The sequence below is a fragment of the Myotis davidii genome, unplaced genomic scaffold (assembly GCF_000327345.1).
Source record: "Myotis davidii unplaced genomic scaffold, ASM32734v1 scaffold133, whole genome shotgun sequence".
NCBI lineage: Eukaryota > Metazoa > Chordata > Mammalia > Chiroptera > Vespertilionidae > Myotis > Myotis davidii.
In genome coordinates this window covers 2,801,063-2,822,300 of record NW_006284732.1, presented here as the reverse complement: position 1 = coordinate 2,822,300, position 21,238 = coordinate 2,801,063, and the positions used below count along the sequence as shown (strand labels likewise).

At 38.5% G+C, this 21,238-nt stretch overlaps 1 protein-coding gene and 1 pseudogene across 1 annotated transcript in view; one reads left to right on the top strand and one right to left on the bottom strand.

The window, feature by feature from the left end:
- The window catches only part of HS6ST3 (heparan sulfate 6-O-sulfotransferase 3), a gene marked incomplete at its 5' end in the record, with an annotated part of 687,819 nt that overhangs the window by 174,727 nt on the left and 491,854 nt on the right, over positions 1–21,238 (top strand). The gene's annotated exons all lie outside the window — the stretch shown is intronic.
- Positions 379–2,565, bottom strand: LOC102763640 (annotated as a pseudogene).

The window sequence follows — 21,238 nt, the reverse complement described above, 5'->3', positions numbered from 1 at the left end:
CCTCACTCTTGCATTGCAAAAAGGGCAGCCAGATATCAACTGTTACAGAACTAAAACAAAATAAGATAGGAAATTTTGACAAACTTTTTAAACTAATTTTTGAACTCTCCCCAGAGGATATGTTTTTTAAATTAATTTGAGAGAGAGAGAGAGAGAGAGAGAGAGAGAGAGAGAGAGAGAAGAGAGAGGAAACATTGATGTGAGAGAGAAACCTGGATAGGTTGCTTCCTGTAGGTGCCCTGACTGGGAATTGAACCCGTAACATTTTGGTTTATGGGATGATGCTCCAACCAACTGAGCCATCTGGTCAGGGCCAAAGTATTCTTTTTAAAGAGTCTTCCCTCACTGCCAAAGCTTGACTAGCCGTTTGGTCATTCCTCAGAAGCAATTTTTCACATAATTGATGAACTTGACTTCCACTTTGAAAAGAGAACCACTTTTAAAATATTTGCTTGCATTTTTGCTTTAATGTCTTCTACAGAATGAGTTTCTTTTGGTGTTTTAGGAGTTTTTATTGTTTTTTAAAATTTATCTTTCTTGTTGAAAGTATTTCAGATGTCCCCTTTGTTTTTCTGTTTTTATTTTTTTCCCACTGACCCCCTCTACCCTGCACACCTGCCCCTCCCAAGCCTTTACCACACTATTGTCTGTGTCCTTGGCTATGCATATGTGTATATAAATTCCTTGGTTGGTTAATCTCTCACCTCCCACATCACCCTGCCTCTCCCCCTCCTTCCCTCTTCCCTCTGAAATTCATCAGTCTGTTCCTTGGTTCAATGTTTCTGGATCTTTTTTGTTCATCAGTTTATTTTGTTCATTAGATTCCACATATGAGTGAGATCATGTGATACTTATCTTTCTCTGACAGGCTTATTTTGCTTAGCATAATACTCTCCAGATCCCTTCATGCTGTTGCAAATGGTAAGAGATCCTTTTTAAAAAAAAAAAATGATTCATGAACTTTTGATCTTGATGTTGCTGGTTTTGAGTCTTCCATTCTGATTTAATTTTTGTGCATTTTTTGGCTAGAGCATCTCATGTAGATTTCTTTAATTTAGCTTTTTGTTCAGCTTTTTGATCATAAAAATCATCATATCTTTGTCATCATCTTCATCTGCATCAACATCTTCAGTAACAGCAAGTTTTACTTTTTGTGTGTGAAACTTGCTACAACTTTCAGGGCAGAATGCTTTCCAGATATAATTAGGAGTTTCACATCCTCCTCTTTATCTTCTGACTCTGCATTTTCTTCTATAGCTACTAAGTGCTGTCCACTAATATGCACAGGCCCTGAACCACATTTCGACCATGAGACCACAGTGGTGTTATTTGAAGCCACCAAGGACAGACATTTTCAAAGTTACCAGTGTTACTTTAATTGGACTGCTTTCATAACTCATTGCCTCTGCTTCAACAATGTACAATTCATCCTCTGTACCAGCCCGAAACTGATTATTCTTAAAGATAATTAGTACACATATATATCATTATCCACCTTAAACTAATAATCTTTATTGGCCTTTAGTTCACAATAGTTCTGGAGGTTGGGAACCCAAGATCAGGGTGCCAGCGTGGTTGGGAGAGGGCTGTCTTCTAGGTTGCAGACTTCTGGTTGTATCCGCAGATGGTGGAAAGCTTTAACTGTTATTTTTTAATTGTCTCTTTCTTCCTTCATTTTTATCAGTTTTTGCTTTAGATGTTTGGGTTAAGTTTATATATGTTTAGAATTTCTTATATTTTCATTTAGTATAATTTTTTATAATTTTATATATTTTCTGGATGGATTGACCTTTTTATCATTATAAAATACTAGAAGCCTGTTGCACGAAGATTCACACAATAGGCCTTCCTTCCCCTGGCTGCTGGCACCAGTTTTCCTCTGGCATCCAGGACCCAGGCCTTTGGTCAGGCCACAGCGAGGCTTGGCTTCTCCACTGCGGCTGCCTCTTTGGTCTTTAGTCTTCAGCCTTCACTCTGGCCAGAGCCTTCAGTCTTCACTCCGTGCCTGCATATGCAAATTAACCACCATCTTTGTTGGGTTAATTTGCATAGTTGCTCTGATTGGCTGGTGGGTGTAGCAGAGTGACACCAATTTGCATGTTTCCCACCCCCTTGAGAATCCATTAACACAAATTTATAATCATTACTTTATGCAGTTGTCTTTTAAATCAGATAGGAGAAATGATGCATCACCAACAAAAATACATTTATATTGTCTTTCATAGTTATTTATATAGTTTCCTTTACCAGGATTCTTTGTGTGTTTTTTTTATGTGGTTTTGAGTTGCTTTGTAGTATCCTTCATTTCAGCCTGAAGGATTCACTTTAGTATTTCTTGTAAGTCATGTCTGCTGGTGTTGAATTCTCTCAATTATTGTTTATCTGCCAATGTGTTTAATTTCTACTTCATTCTTGAAGGGTAGGCTTACTGGATAAAGAATTCTTGTTTGATAGTTGTTGTTTTTTCCTTGCAGCACATTGAAGATGTCATCCTACTGCCTTTTTAATCTTCAAAGTTTCTGATGAGAAATTGGCTGTTAATCTTATTGAGGATACCTTGGACATGATGAGTTGCTTCTCTGTCTCAGTGCTTTCAAGAGTCTGTCTTTGTCCTTTGACTGTTGGCTATGATGTGTCTAGGTTTGAATCTCATTGCATTTATTTGACTTAGAATTTGTTGAATATATAACTTTTTTATTAAATTTGGAAGTTTGGGGACATTATTTTTTTCAAATATTTTTCTGCCTCTTTCTCTCCTCTACTTTTAGGACATTTCATATGCATATGTTAGTATGTTTGATGATGTCCCATAGGTATCTGAGGCTCTGGTTCATTTTTTTTTCTTTTTGTCCGTTACTTAGACTGGATAATTTTAAATGACTTATCTTCAAATTTGATGATTTATTCTTCTTCCTGCTCAAATATGATATTGAGCTCCTCTAATGAATTTCATTTATTGTAGCTTTTAATCTCTAGAATGTCTAGTTGGTCTGTGTTCACATTGGGACATGCCTTCAACACTCAGCTAGACAGTTTGCAACTCTGCCTCAGTCTTTGCTTCCTGTCTGCACAGAGTATCCAGATCAGCCAGGAGTGGGAGCTTCCTGAGCACGCATTCAGCCCTGGACATATGCACAGCTCTACACACGTACACAGACTTCTAGTTTCCCAGGAATATGTTGGAGATTTTCAAAGCCCCTATGGACATCTCATTCCTCATATTTTCCTGTGAAGCATTTTAGTTAGTTTATTATTTGTCCTAACTGTTGTTTATTACCACAAATTTTCTGAATTTCTGTTGACAAACACCCCTAAGAGAAAGGGATTGGGGAATTTCTTTTTTCTTTGCTGGGTAAACTTCAAGTCAGGTCAAATACAGAAGACAGATTTTCAAGTGGGATTTTCCAAGGAGGCATTACCCAGGTCAATAATGACAATTCTCGGGGATATGGCTTTGAAAGAGCTCCAGCTTCCCTCTGCTGTCTGCCAGGAGACTGATTTTTAACCCAAATGTGAGCCAGAGGGCAAGGGATGGCAAGTCAAAATGCCACATAGGTCTTGAAGAAATGCTCACTAGGTTCTTGCAAACATTTGATTAATTTTTAAAGTTATGAAAAAATATTTTTGAAAATTTTTTCCCAATTTTCTTATCACTTTTATGGAAAGGAGAATTTTCAGAGGACAATCTTCTGCCATTTTTGCTGATGTCATTCTCTCATCTGTTTTTATGGATTTTTCTATGTATTATTTGTTATTCTTTGGGCACTTTAAGATAAATTTTAACAAGTTATTCAATATGTCAGTGGAATAATTTTTGTCTTTAGAATTATATTGACTGGAACATATCACATTGTTGAAAGTAGTAGTCTATTGTACTTGGGAATGCCAAATTTGGATTCATAGTTAACATATCTAAAAATTTAACTCTTGCCATAGCTGGTTTTGCTCAGTGGATAGAGCATTGGCCTGTGGACTGAAGGGTTCCAGGTTTGAGTCTGGTCAGGGGCATATGCCTACGTTGCTGGCTTGATCCCCAGTTAGGGGCATGCAGGAGGCAGCTGATGGATAGTTCTCTCTCATCATTGATGTTTCTATCTCTCTCTCCTTTCCCTTCCTCTCTGAAATCAATAAAAAATATATTTTAAAAAAGTAATTCTTATTGTTTAAAAGCAAATATAAGTTTTATTAACATTCATATATAATCATTTAACTAATACTTATATAGTGATTAACGTGGCTATTCTAATCACTTTACAGATATTTAATTTGTAAAGGTTTTTAATTTCCATAAGGTTGTAAAGAAAGTCCTATTACTAACCTCATTTTGCACTGAGGAAACAAAGTCACAGGTAGGTTAAGAAACTTGCGCTGAAACCAGTTTGTCTCAGTGGATAGAGCGTTGGTCTGCGGACTGAAAGGTTCCAGGTTCGATTCCGGCCAAGGGCATGTACCTGGGTTGCAGGCACATCCCCAGTAGGAGATGTGCAGGAGGCAGCTGATTGATGTTTCTCTCTCATCCTGGACAAAAATCGTACACCTATGGATGAGGACAGGGGGGGATGGGTAAGGGCAGCGGGTGGGATGGGAACTGGGTGGAGAGGAGCTATGGGGGGCAAAAAAGAGAAACAACTGTAATAATATGAACAAATAAAATATATTTAAAAAAAAGAAAGAAAGAAACTTGCTAGAGTTTATGTAAATCTGGAGTAGGTAACCTTTTTTCTGCCAAGGGCCATTTGGATATTTATAACATCATTTGAAGGCCCTACAAAATTATCGGCTTCAAAATTAGCCTGCTATATTTGGTCAAACACTTAATTAACTCACCCCTAATACCTTGGCAGGGCCAGACCAAATGTTTTCATGGGCCTTATATGGCCCAAGGGCCGGACATTCCCCACCCCTGATGTAGGTAGTGAATGGCAGAAACCGAATTCAAATCCAGACAGTCAGGCTTCGGAGTTTTTTCCTTTAATCATTATGCTATCCTGCCTCTCCAAATAGTTACATTAATGATTATATTAAATTTATTTATTATAATATTTATTGAGTATATAGCACAGCCTAGGTACTGTGGATATTGCAGTGAATAAGACAGATAAAACATCTACCATTTGGCGCTTATAATGGAGGGGCAGGAAAATCGAAACATTAAACAAATAGCTATACAAATTATAAGTGATACAAAGGGTAAGTTTCAGGCTGTTAATGAGAATACCCTGAAATTGTTATGTGGGAAATTTAGTCTTGTCAGGAAGGACCAGAAAAGGTTTGTTTCAAAAAGTAAATTGGCAAATTGAGAATGAGAAGCTGAGGAGGATATATGTAAAGCCCAGCCTTAGCCATTCTGCCGGTGCTTTCTGCTGCTTCTGTCAGCTGCCAACCTACTTCCCTGCTTTGCCCCCCTTTCTTCTTTCTTACCTTGTTTATCTCATAACTGCTCTTTTGTCTTTGGACTATCACATCAAAGGGTGCTCAGTCAGTATGTTCCTTTCATTCTGTGCTGGGCATAATTTGGCAGTGGTTGGAAATTCCCAAATGTGTCTGCAGTTGCTTGGTGCTTAGGGGGTTTCTTCTCAGTGTCTCCTCATAAAACTATATTTTTTGTGCTCCCTTAATTCTATTTTGAAAAAGATTATTTATATTTTACTTTCATCGGAGATATGACTCATTTTGGAAAATGGTCAAACTGTATAAAAAATAGCAGGGAACCATAACTCCGTAAGATGTTGTGAATTTTTGCTCTTGTGGCTTCAATTGTATGTGGACATAGCTTCTGGGTTTGTCAATTCTTTGCCTCAGTGCCCTCAATCAGTAGCTTGGCAACATATTACACTGGCAGGTTCTTATTGTCTGTCAACACAAAGCTTGTTTTGTGCACAGTATTAGCTCCTGGATGGTTCTGCAAAAGTGATGTGTCACTGAAATTTTCTTTTTTGACATGTCTCTTACCTGGTGGTTAATGGCTGGGATGAAATATTTTTTTCTTCAAGAAATGAACCATTTCTTCTTGGCCCTATGTCCCAGTCTTTGATGATGTATTTGCCAAAAAATTGCCAATGAAACCTTCTTTTCTTCTGTCCATTTAAAAAATGTCTACCATTTCTCCATTCTAGGTTTATTATTTCTATCAGTGAAGTGATGTGTAACTGCAATTTATCAGGCGCTATATTGTAAACCGATTGACTGATTACTTTCAACATGAGAGATTCAGAGTAAAGAAAGAAGAAATGACAAATTCAGGATATGTTCCATTCAATAACAAATGAAATAGAAAAGTAAATTTTCACTAAATTGTTTGAACAATCAGAGTTGTGAGAGAGAGTATATATTTTGTAATCAATATAAAGTGAATTATGTTTTTGTCTGTCTGTATCACATAACACAAAACCTGCTGGATGTATTTTCTGTTGGAGAGTAAAATAGAGGACAGCTATAGTAGAGTCTATCTTAAAAGAGGCTTTGTGGTCTAAGCAAAATCTATGCTGGTGTACTTCAATACAATTGTCATTTTCTAAAATTGCGTCTAATACAGGAGTAGGCAAAATTGGTTTACAGCTTTGAGTTTGTGAAACAGAATTTATTCTTGTATTATTATTTATTAATTATTGTATTCTTTATTATTATTATTAATTCACTTTTGCCCACCCCTATATTGAGATACTGGAATTTCAGAGAGACAAACCACACATACCCAGAGACCAGATCTTCATAAAACAAACAGTGTTTGCAATATAACATTCAAATCAAGGTAATCAGGAGAGGTACTCTGAATTGTAGACATTGGTTTCTGATATGCTGCTTCTCTTAAAGACAGCTCTATTTAGCATACTCCAGCGTAGAAACAGGAATTTATGTCTTTAAAGATGGTTATTGCTTTGAGCTCTATGAAGGAAATCAGCCAATTTGTCATAAATGTATTACAGTGATGAGGAATTAAAAACAAATGTGCAGGCTCTTTGTCACCACCAAAAGAAAAAAATAAGTATATTTGGAATAAAAGTGATTTAGAGAATTGTGTGGTAATATCACTCAAGCCCTGTAACAGAATTCAGAAGGTCATTGTGAAATTTTTGTCCCGATGGCTTTAAAAACAGCATAGATTCACCAGTCTGAAGAGTATAAATTGCTTCCACTGAAAAGTATTTACTGGACATCATAAAATTACTGGAATTATTTTTGGACTGAAACCTAGGTTCTACTTCTGGTAGTAGTTACAAATCATAGTAGTTATAGGCATATTTCCAAAAGTAGAAAACTAGGAAGTTATATTGGATTCTCTTCAAGGTTATTTAGAGCTGTGAGTTCTTTTGGACTTTTCCCATAAAGCATCAGGCCATCATATTTTGTATAACTGCTTGTTATTCTTATGATCCAATCAACACTATAGGGAAGGTCAAGAAGATTTGTAATAAGAATCTTCCAGTGGGTCCACTTGTTGACAGAGCTGAACTTAGGACCTCTAGTTGTGATAATAGTTATGTGAAGTTCTAAAATTCTGTGATGGTTGGGAAAATCATTCATTTTAATAAATTTTATAAAATTTTTTGATGGGTTAGCCTCTATAGTTCTCTAATCTCCCAATTCTTCTCACTAACTATTCTAAACTTTTAAAAATGTCATCTGTGTGTCTACTTTAGCCTGCAAAATGAGCCTAGGAATATTCCTCACCCTTAGCCAATCCCAAATCATGCATAGGTGGGGGAGGGTCTAGAGTCAGCATCCCACCAGAGAATGAGAAGGTCAGTGGTGAGGAAGTCTGTCAAGGTCAGGTGGCCAGAAGAAGTCCAGTTGAATGTGCTTTGGCAGAAGCACAAACTAGCGACTAACGACAGGTGAAGGTAAAGTAGGTGAAGATCAGAGATGTTTCTGAAGCTGCTGAATCACAGGACATGGGAAAAACTTGATATGCTCAGTTAACCAATGAAAATTGTATGAGGATGAGTGGAATGAACCAATTTACGCAGGATTGTTCTTCGGGATGCCAGGAATTTAACCTATATCTTTGAGTATGATATCTATTTAGTTTCTTCTCTACCTCTCATTGATGAGATTAGCATGCTCTATGTATGTTAAAGAATATATAAATTTTCATGTAAAATTTTAATTAATTAATTTTTAAATTATTATTTATTTATTTACTGTTTAAAGTGTTGCAAATAGTAGTACCTATGTTTCCTTTCCCCCCCACTGACCTCCTCCCAGGACCTCCCCCCCATCCTCCATTTTGAGTTTATTTTTGTGCATGGTGTAAGTTGGTGGTCTAGTTTCATTTTTTTTTTGCATGTATCTGTTCAGTGTTCCTAACACCATTTATTAAAGAGACTGTCTTGCCTCCATTGTATGCTCTTGTCTTCTTTGTCAAATATTAATGGAGCATAATGGCTGTGTTGATTTCTGGGTTCTATGTTCTGTTTCACTGGTCTATATGTCTGTTCTTGTGCCAGTACCAGACAGTTTTGAGAACAGTGGCTTTGTACTATAGCTTGATATCTGGTGTTGTGATCCCTCCAACTTTGTTCTTTCTCAAGATTGCTGTAGCTATTTTGGGTCTTTTTCTATTCCAGATGAATTTTTGAAGAGTTTTTTCTAGGTCTTTGAAGTATGTCATTGGTATTTTAATGGAGATTGCATTGGATTTATGGATTGCTTTGGGTATTATGGACATTCTAATGATGTTGATTCTACCAATCCATGAACATGGTATATTCTTCCATTTGTTTATGTCTTCCTCTATCTCTTTTCTTCAGTGTCCTGTAATTTTCTGAGTACAGGTCCTGGCTGTAGGTTTGTCATATATGGCTTTTATTATATTGAGGTATGATCCCTCTATTCCCACCTTGCTGAGAGTTTTCATTAAGAAAGGGTGTTGGATTATGTCAAATGCTTTTTCTGCATCAATTGATATAATTATATGGTTTTTATCTCTCAGTTTGTTTATGTGGTGTATCACGTTTATTGATTTGCGGATATCCTTGCACCCCGGAATAAATCCCACTTAGTCATGGTATATGATCTTTCTAATGTAATGCTGGATTGACTTGCTAGAAATTTATTGAGAATTTTGGCATTTATGTTCATGAGGGTTATTGGCCTGTAATTCTCTTTCTTTGTAGTGTCTTTATATGGTTTTGGGATTAGGGTAATGCTAGGAATATGTCCATTTCTTCATATTTCTGTGGGGTTTGTTGTTATTTCACCTCTTTCATTACTGATTTTGTTTATATGGGTCCTCTCTCTTTGCTTCTTAGTGAGCCTGGCTAGAGGTTCATCAATCTTGTTTATCCTTTCAAAGAATCATCTCTTGGTTTCATTGATCTTTTGTAATTTAATTTTTTTTGGTTTCTATGTCATTTATTTCTGCTCTGATCTTTATTATTTCTTCTGCTCCTTCTGGGCTTTTCTTGTTGCTCTCTTTTTAATTCTTGAAGTTGCAGAGTTAAATGGTTTAGTACAATTTTTTCTTGTTTTTTGAGGTAGGCCTGTAATACTGTGAACTTCCCTCTCAGGGCTGCTTTCACTGTGTCCCATAGATTTTGGGTTGTTCTATTTTTATTGTGATTTGTTTGCAGGGTGTTTTTTATTTCTTGTTTGATCTCTTTGGTCACCCAATTATTGTTTAATAGCATGTTGTTCAGCTCCCAAGTGTTTGAATTTTTGTGATTGTTTTTATTGTAGTTTATTTTTAACAAGAGGCCTGGTGCATGAAATTTGTGCACCGGGCAAGGGGGTTCCCCTCAGCCCAGCCTGCACCCTCTCCAATCCGGGACCCCTTGGGGGATGTCCAACTGCTGGCTTAGGCCCTGTCTCGAGGATTGGGCCTAAACCGGCAGTCGGGTATCCCTCTCACAATCCTGGACCATTGGCTCCTAATTACTCACTTGCCTGCCTGCCTGGTTGCCCCTAACACCCCTCCCCCTTGCTGGACTCGTTGCCCCTCATTGCCTCTGTGTGACAGCCTGATCACTGCCCCTGCTGCCAGCCAGGTCGCCCCCAACTTCCCCTCCCTGCTGGCCTGGTTGCTCCTAACTCCTCCCCTCTGCTGGCTTAGTAACCCCTTACTGCCCTCCCTGCTAACCTGGTCACCCCCAACTGCCCTCCGCACCAGCCTAGTCGCCCATCACTGCCCCCCCTGACAGCCTAATCACCCCAAGGACCTGCCCCCTTCTGCTAGCCTGGTTGTCCCCCCCTGCCCCCCTGCCAGCCTGGTTGCCCCCAACTGCCCTCCCTGCCAGCCTGGTCGCCCCCAACTGCCTTCCCTGCTAGCCTGGTTACCCCTTATGTACCTCCCCCCCCACCACCACCACAACTGGCCTGATCGCCCCACACAGTCTGCTATTCAGTTGTTTGGTTGTTTCTCACTAACCCCCCTGCCGGCCTGGTTGCCCCATGAAGCCTGCTTGTTCAGTCGTTTGGTTGTCCCTACTAACCCCCTGCCAGCCTGGTCACCCCACACAGCCTGCTGGTTCAGTTGTTTGGTCTTCCATCTCTAACCCCCTGCTGGCCTGGTTGTAGGCAGCCATCTTGTGAGGGCATGAGGGTTAACTTGCATATTATCTCTTTATTAAATAGGATATTATGCCATTGTGATCTGAGAAGATGCTTGATATGATTTCAATCTTCTTGAATTTGGAGAGATTTTGCTTGTGTCCCGATATGTGGTCTATCTTTGAAAATGTCCCATATGTGTTTGAAAAGAATGTATATTCTCCAGCTTTGGGGTGGAATGTTCTGAAGATGTCGATTAAGTCCATCTGATTTAGTGAGTCATTTAGGATTGCTGTTTCTTTGCTGATTATCTTGTCTAGAGCAGTGGTCAGCAAACTCATTTGTCAACAGAGCCAAATATCAACAGTACTTCTTCAAAATAGACTCGCCCAGACTGAGAACCGACTTCTGCGCATGGGCCACGAAATTTCAATTGCACTGTACATGCGCACCGCATGTGGTATTTTGTGGAAGAGCCACACTCAAGTGGCCAAAGAGCTGCATGTGGCTCATAAGCTGCAGTTTGCCGACCACGGGTCTAGAGGATTTATCCAGTGACGTTAATGGGATACTAAAGTCTCCTACTGTGATTGTATTTCTGTCAATCTCTCCCCTGATATCTTCCAGAAACTTTTTTATTTATTTGAGTGCTCCTGCATTGGGTGCATATATGTTTACTAGAGTTATATCCTCTTGTTGTATTGATCCTTTTAGAATTATGAAGTGGCCTTCCTTGTCTCTTGTTATGGCCTTCACTTTGAGGTCTCTGTACTTGTGTGACTTTTTTCTTCCCCATATCAGGGAAGTTTTCTGTCATTATTTCTTTAAATAGGTTTTCTAATCCTTGCTGGTTTTTTTTTTGTCTTTCTGGCACCCCTATTATACATATGTTATTTCGTTTCATCTTGTCCCAAGGCTCCCTTAGGATCCTCTCCTCCTTTTTAATATTTTTCTCCAGTTGCTGTTGAGATTGGGCTTGTTTCTCTACCTTATTTTCTAACTCACTAATTCAGTCCTCTCCTTCTCCTAGTCTACTGTTGAAACCACCCGTCACATTTTTGGTTGTAGTATATCATTTGATTTCTTCCTGATTTTTGTATAGGTTGTTGATTTTCTTGTCCATCTTGTTTATGAACTGTATGACCATTACTCTGAATTTTTTCTGACATATTGCATGCCTCCATTTCATTTAGTTCCTGTCTTGGCGAGTTCTCTTTTTCTTTCCTTTGGGGATTGTTTTTGTTGTCTTCCCATTCTAGCTGTTACAAGAAGGTCCAAGTGCTGTGTTGCGGGGGCCTGAATTGTGTACCGTGGGAGTGTCGTACCACCCGAGCATCACTAAAGAGCTCAGGCACCAAGACATGTGGCTGCCATGGTTTGGTGAAAGCCACAAGCACCGAGAATCAGAGTTCCTATGAACCTGCACTGAGAATCAGAGTCATGGGTGCTCAGTGTGGTCTCATGCCACACTGAGCACCTGTGTGACATGAGACCCGTGTGGCATGAGAATCAGGTTTCCTGAGCACATGTGCTGGGAATCAGAGTCCTTGCGTGCACACGCTGAGAATCTGAGTCACTTGTGACTTAGTGCATCCTTGCGTGCATCCTCGCGTGTGCTGAGAATCAGGGTCCCCATATGCACCTCGGGAATCAGAGTCCCTGTGTGCATGCGCCAAGAATTGATAATCGGAGTCACTGGTGCTTGGTGCAGCATCGCGTGTGCGCCAAGAATCAGGGTCTCCGTGTGCGCACACGCTGAGAATTGGAGTCCCTTGACACTACGTGTGGCCTCGCGCACACACTGAGAATCAGTCCACGCACATGTTCACTGAGAATCAGAGTTCTCGGCCTGCTAGGTGGGCTGGTTTGCACAGCTGCCTTGTGTTGGCGGGAGGCCCACTCACGTGCTATGGGTCGTGCAGACATTACGCTGCTGCGGCAGGCTGGCAGGGAGTAGGATGCTCTTTGTTACTCACAGGAATCTGTGGCTGGGATGTCTGGAGCCTCGATGTCTGTGGGTCTGCAGCTGTGGTATCAGGTCTTTGTCCAGAGTAGCTGTAGGGTCCCGGTTTGCATCTGAGGCCAGCCTGGGTTGTGGTGAGGCTGGGATCCTAGTCACAGCAGTTCTGCCCTTCAAGATGGCATAGCTTCTTTGACAGTGCTGGCAAGCAGGAGTGCTTGCAGCGGCAGTGGGGTTTCACAGTCTAAGACTGCCCAGTCCACCAGCCCCCAAATGTCTTGCAGGATCTAACTGTCCCTAGCTCACACACACACACACACACACACACACACACACCCCACATGTCCACACACTCCCTTTTCACTCCCTCACTCTCAAACACTCTCTTCCTCACTGCCGTCCTGCCAGCTGCCATCTTCCTCCCTTCACGTAAGGTTTTTATAAGAAACACGAGATCCTATGATTTGAAGATTCGCTTTCTCATAAGGCATCCAAGTTAGTGAAACAGTGTTCTGGTTAGGATCATGAAAACCTGAGGCTGCACATTTGCTCATTCAGGTTGCTTTCCTTGCAAGTGGAGTTTTAGAATTTAGGGTTGACACAAAGGACTGTTGTGAGCATGAATTTTTAAAATGTCTTATTGTTTAACTCAAAATTGCAAATAAGGAACATATGCCTAGTTACCTGAGGGCATCATTGTTAGCTGGAAAAATCCATTCACTCCACAGCTGTCCCTGGCTCCAAAAGTCTGTGATGGATAACCTGGCTCAGCATCTCTTGAATGTCTGTTCCTTACTGTGCTCTGGGAATCTGCTGTCCCAGACTCACCAGTTGCTTCTCATGTTTCAGAAAGATGTCAGTGATGCAGGGTGAGGTGTTTTTTTTTCCTTGAAGAAAAATGCAAACCAGTATTTGATCTATCAGTTTATTGATGCATTCATTATTTATCTTTTTTCTCTTTAGTAATAAAGCATCCTTTATTACTCATCTTAAGTCAGTCTTCTTCTTGCTCAGTAACACCCTACAAGGTTGCTAAGTAAATTATTTGGACTTCTTCATATACCTGGCCTGTGCAAAAGTCCTTTCCTATTCCATCTCCATAACTTTTCTACCCCACGGTCCTACATTGCTTTTTAATTTGTACTTTTATCACACAAGTCTGAATCTCTAAACACTACATGATTTAGTTTCATTTCTTTTGTAATCTCAAAATGGGTATTTGTGTATATATATATATTTTTTCTATGATTTGTCTTTTTTCAGACAAAATTATGTTTCTAAAATACTCCTGTCATTTGTTCCTTGTAGAGCAGTGCTTTTTAAACTTTATTATGTATGAGCATCACCTTGGGAACTTGTTAAAACCTGGAGACTGATTCAGCATGTCCACAGTGGGGCCTGTGGCTCCACATTTCTAACAGGCTCGAAGGTCTTGTTCATCTTGCTGACTTGTGTCACCCTTTGACTTGCAAGGTTAAAAAGTACAAATTATGTACCATGAATATATGGAGCCTTACTTTAAAATAGTTTGTTTATTAAGTTCAGGTATGTCTTCCTGAAAACATACATTTATTTTTTCTGCCAAAGCTTAGTGGAAAGGTGATGTTTGTGAAGAGAATTATGGGGCTCACTCCCTTTACTTAAGAACAATGATGAGCAATGTCCTTGTTTACAAACCACTTGGGTAATAAATATCAAACCAGTTTTCCCTTGTAGGTGCTCGGATGGATGCTTTTCCATCACTATTCTTATAGAGAGAATACTGGTCATCTTTTTTTTTTAAACTGGAATTTTCAGGCACTGTTAATATATGTTGGCTATGTAGATCTTGATATCTTTGGTGGTAGAACTTTTGCACTTCATCACTTCATGAAACTTTGGCTTTGGTAAGGTTCTAATAGTGTAAGATAATCAACTTGGGAGGAAAGAGCAGGAAGCTACATGGCAGAACTTCAAGCATGTCTTACATGTGATTCAGCTAAAAGATCTAAATCTGATATGTAGATGATTTATCATCCTCTTGTACTCCGGCACATAAAGTTCAAGGAGCAACTGGCACTTCTGATCCTCTTAAAGATATATTATTGAGCAATACTTTTACTTCTAGTGAGAGTAATAGGTGTTTGTTACTTAGTGCTATTTTCTCTGCTTCTGAATTCACAGTGTTCAACTTTGAAGGTATGATTAGCTTCTACTTTAAGAAGGGTTATTTAGCCTTTGATAAAATGGAAACTATGGCCCATATTTCATGTTCTTTAATAAAGTGTTGGAGACTTGAGAATTGGGTTCTTTGGTTCTAATGTCTGTCTCTTAGTGAGAGAAATTAGTGTTCTGAGGAATGTCATGAATTACATAACACAATATTTATCATAGCTCTAAATAATGATAGGTGTGTTGTTGATTTGAGACTCTTTCTAGCTTGCTTAGAGATAGAAGAGTTGAAGTTTAGTTAAAGGACAAAATGCCTTTTCATTGCAAGTGACAGAAAACTCATCTGAAATCAATTTAAGCCAAAAGGGGAATTTCTGTGCTCATGTGCCTGGCAAATTCTATGGTTCTCTATCTTCAGGCATGGATAGATCCAGGGTTTAATCAAGTCATCAGCTCCCTCTCTCTCTGCAGTTCAGTTCTGTTTTCCTAGGAGTTGGCTTCACTTTTTTTCTCAGGGAGTGCCCAAGCTGACATTGTCTGATAAGTGGCAATCTCGGAGAGCAGAATGAGCTGCCTTCTGGGTAGCTTAGCCAGTTGGTTCTCTCCTTATCTATCCTTTATTTTAACCTCTCTCTTATTCTTCAGCTACTTAACTCTTAAACCTTTTGCCCTTAAATTGCTGTAATTTAGAAATATTTCCTTCTTTAATTATCAGCTTTCTTTAAGATGATTAAATCTCTAAGTATGTGTGTGTGTGGTGGGGGCAGTTAGGCCTTGTTGATATAATCATTTAAAATAATATTGTATAATATTTAACATCATGTAAATGTTCACAGTACATAAGTAAAAAGACAGATCTTAAAATAGCTATAGACTATATCTTTTAAAACACGTATGAGTAGAATATCCAGATCTATAGGCATAATGATATCTAGGTAACAGCAAAGATATCCAGTAGGATACACTCCAAAGAGATAACATTGATTATAGTTAAGTAAATGTTAATTCCTAAATTTTAACTTAGTATTTTTAAGTCTTTTCTGTTGGGTGGTTTATACTCCCCAGAAAAGGCCCCTTCACATTCCTAATGGGAGAGATGCTTGCATAAGCTTGGCTCCATTACCTTCCGAGCTGAGTGGAGAGGAAGATGGGGAGTTTTAACACTGAGTATATCAGCTTTCACTTAATACTCCTAATTTCAGGGTGGCACATCTGCCTGAGGAGAGAAGTTTTGTGTGTGTGTGTGTGTGTGTGTGTGTGTGTGTGTGTGTGTGTTGTTGTTGTTGTGAGAAGTCACCAGGCTGAGCCTTGTGAAGCAGGAAAAGAGATGATCTGGGATTGAAATTGAATCCCCCAGCTCCCATGGCAGCACCATCAGGGCAGAGCCTCTCTCTGGAGACTTCAGAACACAAAGAGATCTTATTGCTAAGGCACAGCATAGTAGAAAAGGACGCCAGCAGTCATATTTCCTAATCCCCAACATTTGCTCATAAAAGTAAATCAGATGAGCTTCCATATAACATTCTACAAGTCCTTGTCCAATTCCTAATTAAAAAATCTAAATGAATCCTTTTTATTAAGGTATACTTTCAAATGTTTAATATCTATGAAATAATTCAGAGTTACTTAATTTCAAGTAGCTTCAACCATAAAAGTATACAGGAAAATCTCATATAACATCTTGAAATACTTTAATATTTGGCTATTTTAGGATCTTTAAGGATTATTATCTCTTTAGAGATATTTTAAAATCTTTAAAGAGCATTACCCACATATAGCTGAATATGTCATTATTTAATATTGAACTATACTGATACAGAAAGTAATTTAGCAAAAATTTCAAAATGGAATAATACCTAACATGAAATTTAAAGTTAACTTGGGGATTTATTTTATTTTATTTTTCAGAGAACTTAAGATTCAGGGCTGAAAGTCATACTGTTTTTTACCCTGACTTCATACAGGCATGAGTGTTCCTACTCTTCTTCTTAATTTAATTTTTCTTGCCAGTAATTTCATGTTAGATATTGACAACATAAAATGCCAAAATGGGTATTTGGTGTGTTAGTCTTCCTTTTTTCTTAGCTCTTATTTCTTCCCTCTCCCTCTTCTTTATTCTTTAATTTTTTACTTTCCTATGAAAATAACTAAAATTATTTACTGTTACTAAATTATTTACTGTTTACTAGATACTAAGCTCCACTTAAATCCTTTGCATACACTATATTATTTAATTCTCACAGTAATCTTACAGGGAATGATGGTTATCTCCATTTTTCAGATGTTGAGGTTGAGCCTACAAGGTTTAATCAGTTAGAAAGTTTAAAGCTTCCAGTGCTGCACTGCAGAGTTTCTCACAGTGTTGTCCCTAGACCAGCAGTGACAACACCCTTTGGGAACTTGTTAAAAGCCCAGATTTTATAAAATGAGAAACTTTGGTGGGACGGGTCATGCCGATCTGTTTTAACATGTTCTTCAAGTGATTTTGATCCATGTTTAAGTTTGAGAACTATTGACTACCCTCTTTTCTGAACTTGATCTGAAAATTATATTTTCTATTGTTTGCTTTTCCCTTTGTTTAAATATATATGTGTGAATTTTTTTCTTATAGGTTGCTTTCCTTTTTATTTTGCCTCTTAATAAATTACTGAAGATTCTTGAGTTTAAATAGTTTCTTATAATTTATTCTGGTGATTATTTTATTAAAAATTGTACTTTGGATTAAATCACTCAAAATGTTACCAGCTAGAATCCAACAGTGCAGATAAGGATGATCAGATAGCCAGAAAACTATTAATATATTTACTACATCAGCAAACTAAATGAGAAAAATTCATATATTTATTGAAAAAATTTTTGACAAATGTAATAGCCATCTCTAAAAAAAAATTAAGCAAAATAGAAATAAAAGGAAAATACTAGAGTATGATAACAACTATTTACTAAGACCAACAACAAACATTTTTCTGATAGTAAAACATTAAATTCATATCCAATGAAATCCAGATAGAGAAAAGAATACCTTTTATTGCTGTTATTTTTATCATTGTTTTCTAGTTTGAAATAAATAAAAAAGTCAGGAAAATAAAATTAAATGCTAAATGATAAATATTTTTAAAAAGTAAGATCTTTTGTTTTTTTTTCTGAAGATATTTCTTCTATACCTAGAAATCCAAAAATATGTTAGTAAAAATGACTAGAACTTTATTAAGAGTATGGTTATAAGAAAAATATTTTTAAAGATTTATACTAATAGCCATTTAAAATGGAAATGGTAAAAGTATGTCAGTCACAGGAATAACAAAAAATTGTAAAATTTTTAACAAAATCACAAGATCCATATGAGTAAAATTACAAAGTAGTATTGAAGGATATAAAGCAAGACATAAACAATGAAGAGGACTAGTATTCCTATTCATCATATATAAACTCAATGCAATTTTACTTAAAATCTCAAGTGATTTTTTGAATTTAATAAAAGTATTCAAGGTTAGGAAAAATGAATGTCTGAGAAGAATTAAAATATGAAAAAGAAGAATAATGAAGAGCTCCCCACCTTCCCCCCCCGCCCCGATACCAAAATGTACTATAAAATAACTGCAATAGCACCAACATGGTGTGGGAATAAATGAGTTGACTAGAATAATTACTCTGACATAGATTTCAATATATAGGGAAACATAATATATCATAAAGCTGATATTTTATTTCACTCTGAGAAGGATGATTTATTAATGAATTGTGCTCATAAAGCTGGAAATCACAAAAAAATGGTTACCACTACTTCATACATATATAAAATTAATTTTAATTAAGAAAAAGATTTAAATTAAATGATAAAATTCTAGAAGAAAACCAATAGTTTATGTGGTAGCATACAGGTTGTGGAGACCTGTCTAACCAAGACAAGATCAAGAAGCTACTAAATAACTTGGCCACAGAAAAATAAAAAAATTGAGTATGGCAGATCCTACAAAAACAATAGACAGACCATAACATGATGATTTATTTTTTAATGTATATGGTGTATAAATGTAACAATAATAATAATCAAAGAAGTCTGACAAGTTGATGGAACTCTTAGCCCATTTTCCTAAGAAAGTAGGGTCTGAGACAAGATTACAGAGAATTTCCAGAGAATGAGGCCCAGAAATCAGGATTTTAAAAAGATTCCCAGGTGATTCTAATGTGCAGCCAAGGTTGAGAACCACTGTGCTAATGCTTTATTTGTAAAGTACAAATCCTGGTTAGCAAGGGCGAGGTTTAAAGGAAGAGAAGGAAGAGAAGATGTGATAAAACCTGAGGTGATGTGTAACTGTTTCGCAAGACACAATAGGACACAGCAAGTTCCTTGGCAGGTGTATTTGCTCAGGATATGGGACTTCACAGATGAGCTGAAAGGGAATTCAGCGTTGGAAAAGTCCAGGGAGGGATCTAGGAAGGGAAATGATCTGTATAGTTCCCTTCTGTGTCTTGTTTCCTATTGGTCAGTGCTTGTCTGATGACTGGTTAGCTTTCCAAGTGTGTTATTAGACCACCTTAATGGCTCCACCACATACCAGTTCTCATGCCCCTCATTGTTTCTTTGTAGTCTGAAAGTGACAAAAGGTCCCCAGACCCTAAGCATACAGCTAGTCAACCAAGCACCATAATGACCAAGAGGGATGACCTGACACATGCAGGGCTGGTGACTGGCTGGACCCCAGTGGTGTTAGAGGGGTCTAAGAGGCAGATAATATGACCAAGGGGATCTGAGGAGCTTAGAAGATTTGTATCTATTAGGTGAAATCATTCCTGGCACTTAATGTGATCAATGTCCATTCATCCGGGGAGAGGGGGGTCCATATCACCTGAAAGGAATATTCTTGCACAGATAAATGGCCCCATTAAGTTTTACTGTTTTAGATTATACGGCTCTTAAAAAAATACATGCCACCTGGTTATAAACCATCTGTGTTAGCAGGTGTCACTTGGCTATATATAGCAAGCCCCTTCCCCTCTTGGGTGCACAGATCTGCCATCTTGCTGCTGTCCAAGATGCCGCTTCTGTTTGTCAGTCTCTTTAACAAACTCTTGTTGTAATTCTGGAGTTGCCAATCCCTTTGTTCTGTCCCTTGCCCGCAGGGGAATTTTCTCAACAGTGCTCCTTACAATAGCAGAAGGCTATATAAAAAGGCATTTTTAAGGAGGTCAAATCCAAATGGGCAATATGACAAGGTGATTGACCTCCTCAGTAGACTTTTTATTCAAGACTTCTGCCACAGGAAGAGTGTATTGTCAAGATTTGCCCAGACCTTGTAGTTACCGATTTCTTACATTTGTGCTATTGCTAAAGCAACCATCATCTCTTTAATGCTGGCATTAGGACAAAGTAGCCCTGGAATTGGCTTTCCTACTTTACGCTCATTCCAATCTGAGTTTATTCCCGTTATAGCAGCTAGAGTAATCCCATTACAGGGGAAGCGAGAGCATTTCATTTCTCAGCTGAAAACTCACTATGGCTTCCTAGAGAATAAGCTAAAGTCTTTACAATAACATGTAAAGCCCCAAATAATGTGGTTTGTTACTTTTCTGATCTCATCATCTACCACTGTCTCTTTGTCCTTTTAGCTCCAGCCACACTGACCTTCTCATCATTTCTCTCGCAGGCCAACCACACTATACCTCAGGGCCTTTGCTCTTGCTGAATGATGCCCTTTTTCCTGGCTATCTGCTTGGCTTGTTCCCTTTCTTTTTCATCATTTATTCAAAGGTCACCTTTTCAGTGAGGCCTTTCCTGACTATTTTTAAGTTTTTAAACTCCCATCCCTGACATTTCCTATCCCTCTGCAATGCTTATTTTTCTTTTATTTTTAGCATTGACCAATATAATGTGCATTTCACTTACTTATTTTTTGTTTCTCTTACTGTATGTAGGACCTATAAGATTCCTATGTGTTTCATTTACTACTGTATATCCAGGGCTTAGAACAGTCTCTGGCATAGAGTAGATGCTCAATAAATATCTGTTAAATGGAGAAACCAAGTTGGCAGGCGGCATAGGTAAACACCGGAAATTGCTGCCTCGCACAACCACTTCAAAAATACAACTAAAGGACAAAACGGACATCATCCAGAACCACAGGAAAGCTGGCTGAGTGGAAATTCCACAACTAGAAGGTAGAGCAAAGCACACTGAGACTCAGAGGAGGTGCGGAAGTAAAGTGCAAAGGTATGTAGGCGCACGCGGAAAGGGCTGGCAACTGAGGACACCGTTGTCTTTTTCAGTTGGGAGGGAGTCTCAAGCTCCTGACTGCTCTGAACTTCAGTTCCGGGCTAGTCTTTGGGGACCCAGACTCATATGGGGAGAAACTGGACTGTCTGGCATTGGTCTGAACTTGAGGGCAGCTTTTTCTCAGGGGTGCTTGCAGCGATTACTGGGATACTGAGACTCAGGGCCTCTTAGGGTAGGACTGAGGAGCAGCCATAGCTGCTTGCTCTGCCCTGTTGATCCCCTGAAACCCCACCCCACCCAAGCTGTGCACAGAGGCTTTTGCATATGAAAGGCCTGGCCCTTTGCAATCTGAAAATTACCTAACAAACTGCAGCTGGGTCAGAGAGACCCAGAACATCCAAAAGAATGCCCAAAGCCCCACAGCA